Raw genomic sequence first — 17,172 nt, forward strand, 5'->3', positions numbered from 1 at the left:
TGGACACGAAACAGTTTGTCTTTCAGTAAAAAAAAGTAATCCAATCCCGGCTTCGTGGGTAAATCCACTTGTGGGGGGGACCCGAACACAAGGTCCACGGGCGTGCGCAACTCGCGACCGAACATTAACGCAGCTGGCGTTAGCTGTGAGGACTCCTGCACTGCTGTGCGATAAGCCCAAAGCACGAGAGGCAAATGTTCGTCCCAATCCTTTTGACGGTCGCTGGTAAGCACGGCGAGTTGGGTGGTGAGCGTTCGATTGAAGCGTTCCACGAGGCCGTCACTCTGCGGATGAAGGGGCGTGGTGCGGGTCTTTTTCACCCCGAGGCGCTCGCACACCGCCGCAAACACCTCCGCCTCGAAGTTACGCCCCTGATCGCTGTGCAACTGTTCCGGGGCGCCGAATCGGCAGAACACCTCCTCCACCAGCACTCGAGCCGTGGTGGAAGCGCTCTGGTCAGGGACAGCAAACGCCTCCGGCCACTTGGTGAAATAATCCATGGCCACCAGCACATACCGGTTCCCGCGATCGGAGATAGGAAACGGCCCAAGAATGTCCACGCCCATACGCTCCATAGGTGCCCCCACCCGAAAGTCTTGCAGGGGTGCCCGCGAGCGCTGGGTAGGTCCCTTCTTTGCCGTGCAGACGTCGCATCTGTGCACAAAGAGTTCACTATCCGTGTGGCAGCCCGGCCAGTAGAAGCGAGCGTGCAACCGCCGCAGCGTCTTAGTGACTCCGAAGTGTCCCGCACCCGCATGCCCGTGTACCATTCCCAACACTCGCTGAAAAGATTCGCCAGCGCCGCACGGTCGTTCCCAGTGACGGTAGAGTAAACCTCCCCGCAACACTAGTCGGTTGAACTGCGAGTGGAGAGCTTTTTCCTCGGGCCCCAGGTGAGCAACCGCAGCATAATTCGGTCTCTGGCCCGCGTTAACCCACCCCAGTACCCGCTGCAGCGCCGGATCCTTCTCCTGCTCGGCAGTTCAATGTCGCGATCACCCACGCGCTCCTCCACCCGCTCGCAGTGCCGACAACGCTCTTTGCTGCACGGCCGGCGGGATAAAGCATCGGTGTTAGCATGCAGTTTTCCCGGTCGGTGCTGAATGGTAAAATGGTAGTCCTGCAACCGCTCGAGTCCTGCTTTGCCATCGCGCTAACTGCCCCTCGGGCTCTTTAAAACTAAGCAGCCACATCAGCGAAGCGTGATCGGTCCGCAGCAGGAAGGATTGCCCGTATAAATATGGCCTAAAATGTTTAAGGGCCGCGACGACCGCTAGCAGCTCGCGCCGGGTGACGCAGTAGTTCCTCTCCGGTCCTGACAACGCGCGGCTGAAGTAAGCTATAGCACGCTCTTTACCCTCGGAAACCTGAGACAGGACGGCCCCCAGCCCTACATCGCTTGCGTCCGTGTCGAGGATAAACATACGAGATGTATCAGGATATCCGAGAACGGGCGACGTGACCAAAGCTTCCCGTAGCCGAGTAAAAGCACGCGCGTGCACCCTGTCCCAGCGAAACGGCTGATTCTTTCTTGTGAGCCCGTGCAGCGGACTGGCGATCGTGGCAAAATCCTTCACAAACCGGCGATAGTAAGAGGCTAACCCGAGGAAGGTGCGCAGTTGTGACACATTTAGCGGTTCAGGCCAATTCTGTACCGCCGCAATTTTTGCTGGATCGGTGGCAATACCTCTAGCACTAATTACGTGTCCTAGAAAACCCGTCTCCCGCCGCAACAGCTGGCACTTTTTGGGGTTGAGCCGCAAATTCGCCCGCCGGATAGCCAAAAATACTTCACGTAAGTTAGCTAGCGCGACCTCAAACTCCTTGCCGTGCACCAATAAATCGTCCAGGTAAACGACACAACGGTTGCGAGAAATATCTGTCAACACTTTCTCCATCAACCGTTGGAACGTCGCTGGAGCGTTACAGAGGCCGAACGGCATGCGTCGAAATTGCCATAGCCCTTGCCTGATCGAGAACGCGGTTTTTGGTCGTGCTTCCGGGGCGAGCTCTACTTGCCAGTACCCGCTACGCAAATCCAACGAGCTAAACCACGCCGAGCCCGCAACGTGCTCCAGCACGTCATTTATCCGCGGTAACGGATAAGAATCTTTACGCGTCACCTCGTTTAACCGCCGGTAGTCCACACAAAACCGCCACGATTCGTCCTTTTTACGCACGAGCACAACGGGTGAAGACCACGGTCCGGACGCTGGCTCTATGACGCCCGAGTCGGCCATCTCGCGCAGCTTCTGCTCGGCGATAGCTCGTGTAGCTAATGGGAGGCGTCTCGGACGTAGCCGAACAGGCGCTGCGTTACCCATATCGATCGTGTGCTGCACCAGATTGGTATGTGTGCACTCGCGCTCATCTACCGCGAAAATATCCGCGAACTCGTGCAAAAGGGACTTCACGGTGTCGGTCTGTGACTGGCTAAGCCCTACACTGCTACGTTGCATTAGCTCGGCCATTATCCTAGCTCGGTCGGCTACCGGATGTTTACATGGCGCGTCCACCGGAAGTTCCGCCCCCCTGGTGCGTGCTCCTAACCCGTCCGGCTGCGCTTTGGGCACTAGCAACCTGGCTAACCCGAAGTTACCGCGCAGAGTTCCGTCCACGAGATTCAGTACCGCACCCCACCTTTCCAAAATGTCTAAACCCAAGATACAATCATCCTCGATGTCTGCCACAAAGAACGGATGGGAAAGAATGATTGCACCTACTTGTATTAGCACTGTGCGACAGGCCCGTATCTTCAAATAACTTCCCGATACGGTACGAATGCTCAAAGCCGGGTCCGGCAGCATACAACCGCGCTCGCCTTGGTCTAATACTCCCCAGCGCAGCAGCGAAACCATAGAGCCAGTGTCCACGAGCGCCCGTAGCGAAACGTTGTCCAGGCCACAGTTCACGTAGACACCCGCGCGATTCCCTACGCGTCCTGACCGGAAGTTGAACCCGGCCGTTGGGGAAGCAAAGACGGCTGTAGGAGGCGGCTTCTCCTCGGCTAGTTTTAACGGCTGCTGGAGTACGTTGTCCTCAGGCCCGAGAACGTCGCAGCGGTAGTCCGTCAGTCCCTGGCCTCGGCGTGGTCGCGGAATCTCGGGGGCTGAGTCGAGGCCTAGCCGCGACGGGTAAAAACAGAAATAACCCACAAAAAGCAAGGAATGCGGAAGAGGAAACAAACCCAGACAAAAATTGCAGTGGAAAGCAGCTCTGAGGAGAGTGATGTCCCCATCCTATTTGAAGACACTTCTGAGTATGAGAGTTCCAGCGATGAAAGAAGTGAACCAGATGTCTCAGATCTGGTAGTTGGTGACTTTGTCATCGTAAGATTTGCATCCAAATCCAGGAGCCACCATTACATTGGCCTGATTGACAGCTTTGCAGACAACGAAGTGAGTGCCAGATTTCTCAGAAGAATCCGAGGGATCACTGGCAGTAAGAAACCCACCTTTGTGTTCAAGGAAAATGATGAGGCATCTTTCCCACGCACTGATGTGCTGAAGAAGCTACCTCAACCTCAACAGGCTGGAGGAACTGCAAGGAGGGAGCAACAGTTCATATTCCCCTGCAACCTTGATAGTTGGAATATTGAATAGTTCTTTTGAATAGATGGTTTTGAACTGGTGGTTTGTTTAGAAACTAACTGGTGGTTTGTTCTCACAGGTTTAAAACTGTTAAAATGGTTTGTTTTCACAATATGATCAGTTTTACATTTTAAAAACTACATGGTCAGTTTGCCCCAAGATGGCTCAGTTTACCCACTGACTAGGTTCAATTTACCCCTAATCTGGGGCAAGTTGAACCACAGAAGCATTTTTTTTTTATAGGTCATTATTTTGGATAGCTTCATCAGACAGATTCTGATCATTACATTTGAAAGGAGACATCCTGAAATAAAGGAATATGTTATCATTCTATTTCTGTGTCATTTTTTCTCACATCCAGGGCAACATAAGTAAAACGTGGCTCATCTTACCTCACTCTCCCCTAGGAATCGAAGGGAAGAAAATATTTTTACACGCCTTAGAATTGGACACACTGGACTTAACAGTACATTATATAGAATTGGCAAGCACCCGACTGGGGAATGTAGACACTGTAATCAACAAGAAACAGTTGAACATGTTCTACTCCAATGTACCAAATATAACAAAGAGAGATATCGTCTCTTTCAGTCAATGAAAAAGGCGAATCAGCAGGACTTTTCTTTACCCGGTTTATTGGGGAAAACAGCTAATAGGATATATGATGATATTATCAAGTTTATACAAGAATGTGAATTAAGTAAAATAATATAAAATATACATAATACATTTCTATACCCATCATATTAATAAATGCATACATCCTGATCCACACTCCAGTCCAGTTGGTGGCGGTAATGCACCATAAAGCTGGTTTGCCAACCGCCATAAAACACCAGAAGAAGAAGAAGAAGAAACTGGGTCGAGCATTTTTTGGTTTTACCACTGTCAAGTGTGTGGGCATTTTGTTCTGTTTTGTTCTTTGTTTAGTTTTATTTTGATTTTAGTTGTGTTGACTTGGGCTCTCTTATTGGCAATGTTTCTGTCTATGTTCTGTGAGTCTGTGTTAGTGGAGCTGATTCAGTCCTGTCCTAAATGTATGTATAGTAAGTACTGTGGTTGTTGTCCACCTGTGTTCTTGTGTGTTTAGCTAGAGTCAGGTAAGTAGTTAGGTGTGTGTTTGGCTAGGAGCGTTTTTAGCTAAAAATCTATGTTGAGTTACAGTAACTAGCATGCTTCTAGCCATAGCCCCTTTGTGTCTCTAGCTGTTCTGTGTTTCCTATCCCCCCCTAGTGCCCCAGTGCGATTAGCCTTAGAGTGCCGCCTCTCCTAGCTATGGAGTGCCGCCGAGCTTGTTAGTGCCGCCTCTCTTAGCGATCGAGTGCCGCCTTGGCTAGCCTGGGAGGGCCGCCTCGCCTAGCCACTGGGTATCCTCCGTCTGTGTTTCTGTGCCCCCATTCCCTAGTGTGTGTTAAGCTACAGTATAAGGTAAGTGTAGCTTAGGGGATGTTGGGGCTGAAGACATGTTTAGCTAGGTGTATGTGTAGCTGACTGCCATGGTTAAGAGCAATCTTAACCATGTTTAGCTAAAAGCCATGCCTAGCTGACTGCCATGTCTTTAGCCCTAGTCCCGTGTCTCCCTCTAGTCTCTACGTGTCTCCCTCTAGTGTCTCCCTTCTCTCTAGTGTCTCCCTCTAGTGTCCAGTTTCAGCTCCACGCATAGTTTGTGTGTCCTGTTATGTGTTTGTCCCCCTCCTGCCTGTGTCTCGCCACAGGACGTATTATTTGTCCCTCTGCCTGTGTCTCACCACAGGACGTGTTATATGTCCCTCTGCCTGTGTCTCGCCACAGGACGTGTTATGTGTCTATCTGCCTGTGTCTCGCCACGGGATGTGTGTTTGTCCTCCAGTCTGTGTCTTGCCAGAGAGCCCCTGTTAGCAAAGAGTTAAGTATTGTTTGAGTTTGTTTGTTCCTTTGTTTGTTTCTTCATTTATATTTTGTGTTTAATGTTCATTAAAGACTCTTTTTTTTTATTACACACCCCTCTGCCTCTGTGCCTGCTCTCACTGCCCACAGCGATCAACACCTGCCACTACACCTCGTTCGTGACACATATAAAAGTAATGTTTTTTTTTGTTGTTTTTTTTTAATCTAATGAGACTTTTAAATGGAATCTGACAGAGAATAATAATAATAATAATAATAATACTGTAGTAAAATGTAGTTTCATTACTGTTTTTAGCAAATAAATGAATCAGTCATGTCTGATAAATGTTTATTGATGTGTGCTTTATACAATATGTTTGGTGCATGAAATAATAAAATTTGCAATCTGAAATTACAAAAACAAAAGTATAAATTTTTTACTTGATAATGGAATTGTAATATGTGAAATCACAAAATGACATCATTACTCTTCTAAATTTATTTTTTATAAATTATGACCATTACTGCAATGTTATGCAGACAAGCATGACAAGTTAGTGATGGCGAAAGATAAAATAAAGTTTAGTAACTGTTCAGACCTTTTTTATTTTTTTTTCAAAAGCATTTCCCAAAAAGTATTTTGCACCACTTTTGTAGGAATCTGGTTGCCAAAACTTAATTGATTTGGAATATATCAAAATATATCTCTGGATTTCCGGACGCATAATCGTCATAAGGTTTCTCTCTGCTTCCATTCCAGTCTCTCCCTCATAGGCCTTTCTGATCACCTCCACCTCTTGTTTGAGTTTCTCCTCCATCTCTTTTCTCTCCCACTCTATCTTTTCATTTAGTATCACTATTATATTCTCTATAGAACTTCTTTCTGATTCCTTCCACAATTAATAAATCCTTAAGACAATTGAAGTGTGTAATAGTAATAGATATTAATCTGAGATAACTTCAGACTAATTTACTTCTACTGAGTCTAGTATGAACATAAATGCTGTTCTCAGAGGGTTTTTTGGATTTTCAAAATGAATATTAAAATCTCCAGCAATTAACACTTTGTCTACAGAAACGACTAGGTTTGAGAGAAAATCTGCAAATTCACAAAGAAATACAGAGTACGGCCCTGGAGATCTGTAAATGATAATTAGAATCACATTGTGCATCTCTACTGTATAATGCATAGAAATAGCATGCCCTAGGCTGTTTCTTATTGGTTCTCTCTTAAGTTTAATGAAAAACCCCTGGCAAATATTCATTTCAATTCAATTCAATTTTATTTATATAGCGCTTTTATCAATGGTTATTGTCTCAAAGCAGCTTCACAAAAATGAAAGAATTTAGAATTTAGATAATAATGAGATGAATAAGTGATGAATAAAATGTCCCTGATGAGCAAGCCAAGGGCAACGGCGACAGTGGCACGGAAAAACTCCCTGAGTTGGCAATAGGAAGAAGCCTTGAGAGGAACCAGACTCAATCAGGGAACCCATCCTCATCTGGGTGATAACAGATAGAAATTATATAACATCATGTGTGTTGTGCAGGTGAAAGTTCAATATAACAGAAATTCTTTAATTTAACATGAAGTCCAGTTCAGCACAGGGATGGGTCAGAAGGTGCAGAGGGCAGATGGGGTCTGGGTCACTGGAAGCACAGGAGCAGGATGTGTAGCTCCAACCATCATAAAGCAGAATCCAGCTGGAGCTGGTCCTTCTCTGGATGCCTCAGAAACCTCGCAGGGGTGGCCTTTGTCTACTAAAGCTGGCACAATCTCCAGATGTCTCGGGATGGGTAGAAAAATACAGAAAAGATGGAGAGAATTAGCGTAGTTGCCATTCAGGATAAATGTACTGAAGTATGAAGTTATGGGATGAGTTACGCGTATGCCAGATTAAAGAGATGCGTCTTGAGTCTACTTTTGAATTGGGAGACCGTGTCTGTTCCCCGAACACTGTCTGGAAGGCTATTCCAAAGTTTTGAAGCTAAATATGAAAATGCCCTACCCCCTTTTGTAGATTTTAAAATTCTGGGAACTACCAGAAGTCCGGAGTTTTGTGATCTTAAGGAGCGTGGTGGATTATAGCATATCAGAAGACTGGTTAGGTATGTGGGAGCTAAACCATTTAAAGCCTTGTATGTAAGTAATACTATTTTAAAATTAATTCTAAACTGAACAGGTAGCCAGTGCAGGGATGATAATATTGGGTTTATATGATCATATTTTCTGAATCTAGTGAGAACCCTGGCGGCTGCATTTTGGACTAACTGCAGCTTGTTTATTGAGGATGCAAGACAACCACCTAGTAATGCATTACAATAGTCCAGTCTGAAGGTCATGAATGCATAAACTAGCTTTTTTGCATCAGATACGGATAAGATGCTTTTAAGTTTGGCAATATTTCTAAGATGGAAAAAGGCTGTTTTTGTGATATTGGAAATATGATTTTCAAAGGACAAGTTACTGTCTAATATTACACACAGGTCTTTTACTGTTGAGCTAGTAGTAACAGTACATCCTTCTTAACGCAGGCTGAGTTGTGAAAGCTGTTGTGTGCATATTTCACTGGCAATACACCAGACGGTTCTCCATTCAGATCTACAAAATGGTATCGATCAGACAGGTTATATCTAAACCATTTTAATGCCTGCCCCTGAATACCTATATGATTTTGTAGGCGATCTATGAGAATATTATAATCTATAGTGTTGAATGCAGCACTAAGATCAAGTAAGACTAGTATTAAGATGCAGCCTTGGTCTGAAGCTAAAAACAATTTGTATGCAATCTTAACTAATGCAGTTTCTGTATTATGATGGGGCCTGAAACCTGACTGAAGGAACGACATGTGTAGCTCGACAGAGAGAGAGAAAGAGTGAAAGGGGAAGACAGGGGGAGGGAGGAAAGAAAAAGAGGGGGAGAAAGAGAAAAAGAGGAGAGATGGCAGTTAGGTATGGTCACAGTCACACAATGTATAATGTGAATGTATATTAACTGTAGAGTGCAAGCAGAGACTCCGGCAGGATTAACTATGACAGCATAACTATAAAAGGGAGAGCCAGAAGGAAACACAAACATGAGGGCTTCCTGAGATGTAAAGCAAACAATCACCTCACCATCAGCAAACCTGAGTGATCAATGAGAGTGAGGAAGACTGTCATGCACACTTGGAACGCGACCAGCACTAGGACCCGGAAGTTAAGCGGTCGCGAACCACGAAGTGTAAAAGAGGTAAACAAACCATAGCACCTCGCTCAGTCATTGAGTCGCCGATGCCACGTCGGAATTCTCCAAACCGTGAGTACTCACCTTCTTGGTTTAATTCCTGATCGAGTGTGTATTTATAGGACGCAGGTTAGATTGTGTCTTTCCCTTACTCCCCATTCATGGGGATGTGGATGGCGCGGCTAGCCGTTCTCCCGTCGCGGCGGCAGCGGCGCCGCACCAACTTCCCCCCCCCTCTTTCTGATGTATTTCTGGCACTTCCGGATAAATAGGATGGCACGGACGGAAAGTGTAATGTGTTCTTAACTGCGCTTGATCTGGTGTTTGAGTTTAATGCCACCAGGTACTCCACCGATCGGCTACGCATCGCGCTTCTGGTCTCGTTGCTATCCGGGCAGGCAGCTGAGTGGGCCACGGCAGTTCTCCGGGTGGATACAGACACCGCGCACTCATATAATGAGTTCACCTGCCAACTCAGACTCATTTTTGAACACCCAGCGGGCGAGGTGGAGACCGACACCAAACTCTGCGGCAGGGAGGATCGTCTGTGAGCCGGTACGCATCTGAATTCCGGACCCTCGCTGTGCAGACCGACTGGGCAGATGCCGCGCTCCGGACATCCTTCTACGAGGGACTGGCTCCATGCATAAAAGACGAGCTCGCCGGGCGAGAGCTTCCAGCCACCCTGGAGGGGATGATCCAGCTCACCCTCCGTATCGATCAGCGTATCCTCTCTCTCTGCACCCACCTTCTCCTACACCGTACCACGACCACCCACTGCTCTCACCGCCCCAACTACTGGATCTGTCGGATCTCCACCTCCTGCCGTGGTTGACACCGGAGCCGGGGAACCCATGCAACTAGGACGCGCCTCCCTGACCGTGGCGGAACGCGAACGACAGTACAGAGAGGGGTTATGTGCCTATTGTGGGTCAGCGGCACATCACCGGGCGATCTGTCCAATTCGCCCGGGAAACGCCCAGCCCCGGTGAGTGTGAGGAGAGACTCACCGGGCCCTCTCCGCCTCTCCACCACGACCAACGCCACCATTTCACGTCTCACGGTCCAGGTAATTCTCCAATTTGGCCACAAACGAGTTCGAAGGACGGTGTTCATCGATTCCGGTGCCGCTGGTAACTTCATTGACTCAACTTATGCCAAAAACTTGGGGATGAAGATCGAGGCGTTATCACAGCCGGTTCAAATCACTTCAGTTGACGGTCGGCCCCTCTCATCCAGCCCTATCACTCACCAGACCCAACCAATCACATTCATAATCGACCAACACCAGGAACAGCTCCAACTTCACCTCACCTCCATCTCATCTCCTCCCATCATCCTCGGCTAGCCGTGGCTGCTGCAGCACGACCCCCTCATCTCTTGGAACCAGAATCGTATCCTCCAGTGGGGACCGACCTGCACTGAACTTTGCCTACGGGCCCAGGCTGGGAAGTGTTCCACGGATTCCGAGGCCCCCGATGCCGACCTCAACGCCATCCCTCCTGCCTATCGTGACCTGGCTGGAGTCTTTTGCAAGAGGAGAGCCACCCACCTTCCACCTCATCGATCTTACGATCTGGCGATAGAGCTCCAGCCGGGTTCCGTTCCCCCCCGTGGACATCTCTACTCTCTGTCCAAGACCGAGACTTAGGCGATGGAGGAGTACATCACCAACGCTCTTCGACACGGAACGATCCAGCCCTCCTCATCTCCGGCGGCCGCAGGTTTTTTCTTTGTGAAAAAGAAAGGGGGGGATCTTCGCCCGTGCATCGACTATCGGGGGCTTAATAAGATAACCATCAAGAACCGACACCCTTTGCCGTTTACCAACTCAGCCCTGGACGCCCTCCCTGGTGCCACCGTTCACTAAGTTGGACCTCCGGAGCACCTACAACTTGGTGCGCATCAGAGAGGGCAATGAGTGGAAAACGGCCTTCATCACACCTACAGGACATTATGAGAGTTTGGTCATCCCGTTTGGATTATGTAACGCACCCTCTGCCTTCCAACAATTTATCAACGATGTCCTAAGAGACATGTTAGGCCAATGGGTGTTCGTTTATCTGGACGATATTCTCATCTACTCCCGCACCATGACAGAACACACCCAACATGTCCGGGCTGTCCTAAAGAGATTGTTCGCCCACCAGCTGTACTGTAAGTTGGAAAAATGTGCTTTTTACCAGCACTCCACCACGTTCCTGGGTTTTGTCATCTCGCCCCAGGGTGTGGCCATGGACCCGCAGAAACTAGATGCTGTGCGTCATTGGCCCCTACCCAGGACGCTCAAACAGCTTCAACGGTTTCTCGGGTTTGCGAACTTCTACCGTCGCTTTATCCGGGGCTACAGTACAGTTGCAGCACCATTGACCAATCTGACCAGACCCGCATCTCACCCCTTCCAACTCACTCCTGCTGCCATCACGGCCTTCAGAGAACTCTGCCACCGATTCACCACCGCCCCTATTCTCCTTCATCCTGATGCCAACCAACCATTCGTTGTGGAGGTGGACGCGTCGGACGTGGGCGCTGGCACTGTTCTCTCCCAACGAGGTCCAGACCAGAAGCTACACCCATGTGGCTTCTTCTTCAAGAAATTTAATCCCACTCAGCAGCGATACGGGGTAGGGGACCGCGAGCTGTTGGGCATAAAGTGGGCCTTGGAGGAATGGCGTCACTGGCTCCAGGGCGCCGGTGAGCCATTCGTCGTCTGGACAGATCACCAGAACCTCATCACCACTCGGAACCTCAAACAGCTGAATCCACGACAGGCACGGTGGGCATTATTCTTCGAACAGTTTAACTTCCATCTGTCATACCGCCCGGGGTCCAAGAACACCAAGGCTGACGCCCTATCACGACAACAGGAGGAAGACGTCCCCCGGGCGGACCCCGTGCCTGTCCTGCCAACCTCACGTATCGTGGCACCCCTTCAGTGGGATCTTGAAACGAGGGTTCGCCAGGCTCAGGCTGCGGAGGCTGGGCCGGCAGGTGCGCCGCCTGGACGACTCTTTGTACCCCAACCACTACGAGCTGAGGTCCTCCAGTGAGGTCACTCTTCGCCCGTCGCCGGACACTCGGGAAACAAAAGAACTTTACAGTTCGTGAGACGAGCGTTCTGGTGGCCCTCCACATCGAGGAGTTCGACATCGAGGAGTTCGTTCAGGCATGCCCGGTGTGCGCCAGGGCTAAGGACACCAATCGACCAACCCCCGGAGAGCTCCAACCTCTTCCCGTTCCTCGCCGGCCCTGGACGCACATCGCCTTGGATTTCATCACGGGCCTGCTGGTTTCCGAAGGGAAGAATTCTATCCTCACGATCGTCGACCGGTTCTCCAAAGCAGCTCACCTGGTGGCCCTCGCCGGACTCCCATGCCTCTGAGCTGATACTGGAACACATAGTCCGCCTGCATGGGTTCCCCAAAGACATTGTCTCGGACAGAGGGCCCCAGTTCACCGCCCGGTTCTGGAAGGCCTTCTGCCGTCTGATCAACTCCACCACTAGTCTGTCCTCCGGTTACCACCCCCAGACTAATGGTCAGACGGAACGGACCAACCAACAACTGGAGCATTATCTGCGATGCTTTGTGTCCGAGCACCAGCGCTCCTGGGCCCGCTACCTCACCTGGGCAGAACTGTCCCACAACCTTCACGTCTCCTCAGCTACCAACTTAAGCCCATTTGAGGTATGCTATTGGTTCCAGCCTCCGATGTTCGCCCATCAGGAACCGGAGGTTGACATACCCTCGGCCCAACAGTTGGTCCGTAGGTGTCGACGACTATGGGAGCAAGCCAACCAAAACATCCAGCGCACCAACGCCAGTTACATCACCCAACACCGCCGTCGACACCCTCCGGGACGGTTGTTTAAAGTAGGTGACAAGGTCTGGCTTTCAAGCAAGAATCTCCATCTCCACACAGAATCCCGGAAACTTTCACCACGATTCATCGGACCATACCGCATCAATCTGCAGATCAACCCTGTCACCTACCGGCTCCAGCTGCCTGCAGCGCTCCGGATCCACCCGGATCTTCCATCTCGCAACTAAAACCCACCCCCCCTGCTCCTCCTCCCCAAATCATTGACGGCGGTCCCGCCTACACCGTGCGACGGATCCTTGATTCGCCCGAGGAGCGATCTTGAGTTCCTGCACGGTTCATCCTCGACCCCGAGCTCATCCGGGACTACTGTCACAGGGTATCCTCCACCTCAGGACCGTCTGGAGCCGGTCCTGGACAGGGGGGTACTGTCATGCACACTCGGAACGCGACCAGCACTAGGACCCGGAAGTTAAGCGGTCGCGAACCAGGAAGTATAAAAGAGGTAAACAAACCATAGCACCTCGCTCAGTCATTGAGTCGCCGATGCCACGTCGGAATTCTCCAAACCGTAAGTACTCACCTTCTTGGTTTAATTTCCTGATCGAGTGTGTATTTATAGGATGCGGGTTAAATTGTGTCTTTCCCTTACTCCCCATTCGTGAGACTCCTTAGACTAAATAGCGTGATTATCCTGCCTACTCGTGTTCTTCCGCGTTTGGGTTTACCATTCACGCAACAAAGGGCTAACCGCTAAAGCTACGTCTTCTGGTCACTCCAGGTTAGTTCTTGACAAAGACAGCATCTAAACATCCCAGTTCACCATAATACTCTACGTCCATGAGTCCCTCAGATCTGCTCCTTTACCTAAGGCAAATCTATTTATAAAAATGATTGGCTAAATAATAAAGTTTTTAGCCTGGACTTAAACACTGAGACTGTGTTTGAGTCTCGAACACTATTTGGAAGACTATTCCATAATCCGTAGTTTTCATAATACGCGGTACTGACAAGCAGCCTGCATCCTTTGATCGAAGTAGGCGTGGCGGTTCGTAAGACACGAGACCATTTAATGCTTTATATGTCAAGAGTAGTATTTTTTAAAAAATGCGAAATTTCACAGGGAGCCAATGCAGTGAAGATAAGATAGGGGTGATGTGCTCATATCTTCTGGTTCTAGTGAGGACTCTCACTGCTGCATTCTGGACTAGCTAAAGCTTATTTATGCATCTAACGGAACAACCAGACAGTAAGGCATTATAATAGTTCCACTTTGTAGAACCACCTTTTGCTGCAACTACAGCTGCCAGTCTTGGGTATGTCTCTACCAGCTTTGCACATCTAGAGACTGAAATTCTTGCCCATTCTTCTTTGTAAAACAGCTCAAGCTCAGTCAGATTAGATGGACAGCGTTTGTAAACAGCAGTTTTCAGATCTTGCCACAGATTCTTGATTGGATTTAGATCTGGACTTTGACTGGGCCATTCTAACACATGGATATGTTTTGTATATCCATTCCATTGTTTCCCTGGCTTTATGTTTAGGGCCGTTGTCCTGCTGGAAGGTGAACCTCCGCCCCAGTTTTCATCCAAGATTGCCCTGTATTTGGCTCCATCCAACTTCCCATCAACTCTGACCAGCTTCCCTGTCCCTGCTGAAGAGAAGAGAGCATGATGCTGCCACCCCCAGAGCATGATGCTGCCACCACCATATTTGACAGTGGGGATGGTGTGTTCAGAGTGATGTGCAGTGTTAGTTTTCCGCCACACATAGTTTTGCATTTTGGCCAAAAATTTCATTTTGGTCTCATCTGACCAGAGCACCTTCTTACACATGTTTTCTGTGTCCCCCATATGGCTTGTGGCCAACTGCAAACGGGACTTCTTATGGTTTTCTGTTAACAATGGCTTTCTTCTTGCCACTCTTCCATAAAGGTCAACTTTGTGCAGTGCACGACTAATAGTTGTCCTATGGACAAATTCCCCCACCTGAGCTGTAGATCTCTGCAGCTCGTCCAGAGTCACCATGGGCCTCTTGGCTGCATTTCTGATCAGCGCTCTCCTTGTTCGGCCTGTGAGTTTAGGTGGACGGCCTTGTCTTGGTAGGTTTACAGTTGTGCCAAGCTCCTTCCATTTCTGAACAGTGCTCCGTGGGATGTTCAAGGCTTTGGAAATCTTTTTGTAGCCTAAGCCTGCTTTAAATTTCTCGATAACCTTATCCCTGACCTGTCTGGTGTGTCCTTTGGACTTCATGGTGTTGTTGCTACCAATATTATCTTAGACAACCTCTGAGGCCGTCACAGGGCAGCTGTATTTGTACTGACATTGGATTACACACAGGTGCACTCTATTAAGTCATTAGCACTCATCAGGCAATGTCTATGGGCAACTGACTGCACTCAGACCAAAGGGGGCTGAATAATTATGCACACCCCACTTTGCAGTTATTTATTTGTAAAAAATGTTTGGAATCATGTATGATTTTCATTCCACTTCTAAAGTGTACCCCACTTTGTATTGGTCTTTCACGTGGAATTCCAAAGAAATTGATTTATGTTTGTGGCTGTAATGTGACAAAATGTGGAAAAGTTCAAGGGGGCCGAATACTTTTGCATGCTACTGTATAGACTTGTGTATATATATATATATATATATATATATATATATATATATATATACAAACAATCAATTAATGCAACTATCTAATCAACCAATCACATGGCAGTTGCTTCAAAGCATTTAGGGGTGTGGTCCTGGTCAAGACAATCTCCTGAACTCTAAACTGAATGTCAGAATGGGAGAGAAAGGTGATTTAAGCAATTTTGAGCATGGCATGGTTGTTGGTGCCAGACGGGCCGCTCTGAGTATTTCACAATCTGCTCAGTTACTGGGATTTTCACGCACAACAATTTTTTGGGTTTACAAAGAATGGTGTAAAAAGGGAAAAACATCCAGTATGCGGCAGTCCTGTGGGCGAAAATGCCTTGTTGATGCTAGAGGTCAGAGAAGAATGGGCCGACTGATTCAAGCTGATAGAAGAACAACATTGACTGAAATGTTGTTCTTACTCGTTACAACCGGGGTATGCAGCAAAGCATTTGTGAAGCGACAACACGCACAACCTTGAAGCGGATGGGCTACAACAGCAGAAGACAACATACAATAACATACAATATATTAATCCAGTATTGTTCTGGAATGTAGAAAATAATTCCAAAATGGTGTTCAATTCTTTAACTTGTACTATATGTTGTGGTATGTTTAATGGAGCCATAATATTCAGCTATTTAACAAAATTAAACAAAACAAAAAACACTGTGTCCTCTAAGTCTGGTAAATCTGTAATTTTTGCAAGAGGTTTTAAGTGGTAAATATATTAAAGATGCAACTCTGGACAAGATAAACAATGACTGAAATAAGAATGACAATAGGTGACATCCTGTCTTGCAGTAGATTGTGTAGTGCAACAGGAAGTTAGACTAGGAGGCCAAAATAGAGTACTCGTTAAAATAGATAATTACAGTCTAGCACATTTGTCCAAAATGAAGGACTAATATTTTTTTAAGATTCAGAAATGGATTCTCTAAATGCTACCTTAAATTTTCTAAATACTTGGAATTTCAATAACCTGACCGCTTGCACTTTCTTGTCAAGAGAGGATGTAAAAAATGAAGTTGGTGCAAGACATGGTTTTGTGGAAAGAAAACTTAAAAAAAAAAAAACTATAAATTGTTTCTTTAGAAATTGACACTGAAATTTAGGAAATGCTGTTATTTTTAATAAACTTCGAGTTTGCACTCTACATCCATGAGGTGTTGTGGAGTTGTATTTAATTTAACTGAAGTTGTAGCACATAAGTATAATTTGATCTTTAAATCCTTTATTGGAAAAAGGAAAACAGTTTTTTTAACATCTCATTAAGAGATGAACTCGAACTCGTTTATCTTGGTGGGAAACGATTTTAAACTCATCTGTAAGAAAAAGACAAAAGTATATAAAAGTATAAAAATATATTTTTTAACATATCTTCCTTATGTAGAACTGTTTTTTAATACATTATAAGCATTATTTATGTGATACTATGAATGTGTTTTCTTTATTCCTGATAGTTTTCATGGCAGAAAAATTTTCAAGGTTCTTTTAAGCAACTTGAGTTTTCTTTTAATTCTGTATCATTTTCATTTGGCAGACACTCTTATCCAAAGCAACGTACATTTTATCTCCAAACATATAAAGGGTTAAGGGCCTTGCTTAAGGTCCCAACAGTGAAAGCTGAGTGGTGCTGGAGTTTAAACCTTCTGAACAGTAATCTAACATCATAACCACTAAGCTACCCTTTAGCCCTTCAATCTCATCAGGAAGACTGGTAATAGCGGCGTGATTTGTATGGGCATAGAGTTGAGGGCCTTAACCAAGTGCCCAATACTGGCAACTGCCCCCTTACATATCAATTCAATGTACCAATTATCTTGGAAAGTCACTTCTGTCTAAAAGTGTGCAACACCATACAGTAGGTGCTTAGGCCTGGATTGGTTAACTAGAAAATATTATCAAGCTCTATACATTTTTATAGTTTCTATAAATTTTAGCACATCAAATACAGAGCTAATAGAAAACACACAGCTGTTTTATATATATATATATATATATATATATATATATATAT

Source organism: Clarias gariepinus, chromosome 24 (assembly GCF_024256425.1).
Source record: "Clarias gariepinus isolate MV-2021 ecotype Netherlands chromosome 24, CGAR_prim_01v2, whole genome shotgun sequence".
In the NCBI taxonomy this organism is placed as follows: domain Eukaryota; kingdom Metazoa; phylum Chordata; class Actinopteri; order Siluriformes; family Clariidae; genus Clarias; species Clarias gariepinus.